The sequence below is a fragment of the Charadrius vociferus genome, unplaced genomic scaffold, assembly GCF_000708025.1.
Source record: "Charadrius vociferus isolate BGI_N301 unplaced genomic scaffold, ASM70802v2 scaffold603, whole genome shotgun sequence".
NCBI classification, from domain to species: Eukaryota; Metazoa; Chordata; class Aves; order Charadriiformes; family Charadriidae; genus Charadrius; species Charadrius vociferus.
In genome coordinates this window covers 492,320-495,540 of record NW_009647426.1, presented here as the reverse complement: position 1 = coordinate 495,540, position 3,221 = coordinate 492,320, and positions in this window count along the sequence as shown.

The window sequence follows — 3,221 nt, the reverse complement described above, 5'->3', positions numbered from 1 at the left end:
GGAAAAAAAACCAAAACAAAAAACCTACACAAGCAGCTACGGTTCAGTCTACTGTGTTTTTTAAATGATACTTCAGGATAAACATGTGAGAAGGCATTATTGGTACATGTATCTCTTTTTCGATATACTTCATTTAATTGAGCTGACTGTTGAAATCATCAGACCAATTTTTTATTAATTCCAGCTTAAAATAATTGTTACGATTACTATAGTGCATTCCTCTCAGTAAGCTGGTGATTCTGCATGCATTTGCCATGACATAAGCGAAGAGGTGACCATCTACAAAAAGTGCTCTGTGTCACAAACTCAATCATTTCTGTAATTTTTCCTTTTTAATTAGATGTCATCTAACAAACAGGCCCACAGGACAATCTGATATCCCTGGCAGTAAATGTTGTTAAATCTCCTGTCTAAGGACAGGCCTGACAACGTGCCATCATTAACAATCATGTCAAAATCCTCAGCAACATCAGAGTTCTTCTTCTAAAAATTCAAAATTTTTCCTTATGTGATAACATCTGGCTAATGTGAGGTGATCCAAAAGAGGTGCATGCCTACAGTAATTCACAAATGTGTTATCTCACATGTAAACTGTTCCAAAAGCTGTTTTCCTCCATTTTCAAATGTTATGTAGCCCAAAGATGCCCATAGATTGCACAACAATCAATAGATGATTTGATAAAACAGTTTAATATCTCCTTATGGTGTTTCCATTATATACATAGATATTGCAGGTGATGACTTTGGTGCAACACCACAGAGAGATTTAGGTTTTAACTTCTATTTAAAGACCTAGTTGTCAGTGGTTTCAGTGGAAAGAAGGGAATTTAAACAGGATTTAGACATTTAATTCCCTTAAAGATGTAAGCCTTTGTCTTTCTATAGTAGACAGACCACCATCCCTTTCTGGACAGTTCAGTGTTGATGATTTTAGCTTTTGGCTCTTCAGGCTCTGTGAAAGTTAGTCATTATATATGATCCAGAAACTCCGGGAGAACTTTGGATCATTATCAACCGTATTTGGCAATCCACTTTTAAAGCATGAATAACTCCACCATTAAAAAACCAACTCTATCATAATGTCTGAGCAGAGATGAATAAAGCTAAGAAGCCCATGTGAAACTTCACCACTGTATTTAATATTTGTTCTGTCACTTAGCATTGCATTTTTCACATGTACATTAAAGCCCTCTGATATAGAAAAAAGCTTTCTTTTTGTCCTGTTTAGCAACTATTAAATTTGTAGAGCTTTGAACTTTACAGACCTAAAGTTATTGGAAAGACTCCTACAGAATATATCGGGCTTTCAATTAGTACCACATTAGAACTACTTTCTATGCAATAGGAAGAGTTTCCTGATGTTTAACACATTGAATTTGCCGACCATAGTCATTTAAGAAATTGGTTATAAATGGAGTTAATCTAATCCTACTTAAGGAGCTTCTCAGTTAAGAAGCTCTCATTCACCTTTCAGTGGGGTCATCTTGGTAGATGCTACTTAAAAATCAAGCTCAGAGAAGAATGGAAAACAAAGGTCTCTGAAGGTCACTTAAATAGTTCAGAATTGGATTTTCACTACATGGAAGTGAAATGAATGACTCCTCAAAGTAGAGTCATAACAAGACATCACAAGATAGCACAGGAACGAGCTAATGCCATGAGGATGAATCCCCTCCTGACTAGGGGGATGGGAGAGGGGGGACAGGAGGATGCCTGAGGGTAACCTAAGGTAACCTAAGACTAATTAGCACAGTAAAAATCACACCCCTGGGAGGAGACCTTACATGCTTTATAGTGCCTCTGTATAATGAACTAGCCACTAATCAGAGCATGTGCAGAAGGGCATTAGTTTTAACATCGAAAGGTGACCAATGAACAAGTTTTGTGTAACTTTATCTTTGTTGTAAACTGTATTAAAACCTACAATCCCTCTGAAGAAGTGTGCTAGCTTTGCGAACTATTGCCTAACACCCCTTTCTGTAGAGAACTACACTAAAGGTTAGAAGGTGGGTCTGGACTCCATGTGCTCATTGCCTCCTGCCAACCGGGCACCAACCTACACCCTGAGGGGACAACAAAAATGATACCAACCTGGCTGTAGTTCGTTTCAAGTACGTGCTCATAAATGTTGCCCAGTTAAGAGTTCCCTTTGCTAGACTGAGTAATCCCCCATGTAAACAAATACTTTGGTGGTTTATATATTGGAGTTAAGACAGTTCCTGTTCCAGAGCTCTAAGGAAAGCTTTTTGGATTCCATCTTTTCCCAGCTGTATCGTCACATCATCTGATGCGAATCCTTTTTCACCACACTCACTTCAGTAGTTCCCTGTAGTTAGATGAATTATTCTCTGACACTACTGCTTTTCTGAAGTCTTTTGCCTCTTTTTGTTCTTCTTGCCTACCAGGCTTCTTTCTAATTTGCATATGTCAGTCTCTGTCTGCCTCATTTGCGTAATTGGGTATGATTCTGCTCTACTAATGAGAACAAAACCCAACTCCGAAAGAGTTTGTTAATGTAGAATGGAGAAACTGTGCTATGATTCCAATTCTTGGAAAGCAATCTAATCTCCAGTACAAGATTAATATTAGTGTTAGCAGGAAGAACCTTCTCATGCCTCAAGATATAAGAAATACTCCTTAAGTTACTAACTGCATTATAGGAACCTTAACTATATACAAGCTACCATCAGAAGGCTGAAGATCAACACTTTCAAATTTCGGTGCCTCAAGGTAATTACTTTTAGCTGTTTCTATTATAGGTCTGATTTTTATGGTGGTACACACATACGCGCGCACACACACCCCCTCTTAATGGAGGTGAAGGAACATGCACGTATTCCCTACACCTGAAAATGTGGCAACTTCATTTAGAGGCCTAAATGGCATTCCCTAACACGGTCAGCTTTGACTATTTAATTTGGATTCAAGCTGTTAAAAATCAGAGCACATCGAAACCAAGCACGTACACTGAATGGCACAGGAGATCTACTGCTTCCCAGAGAGCTGTATCTTACAGTGTGCAGTGTCACAAGGCAGCCAAAATTCTTTTGGCTCTTACCAGTGGCATTAGTGGTATGCTACAGGGAGCAGAGACTAGGTCACCAGCGAAACGTGACAACTATAAATGGAGTGGCCAACAAGTAGGAAAGAGCACCACGACTCAAAATAAAATGCTGATGTCAAACTGAATCCCATATACGGCATCAAGAGCATCAGCAAAT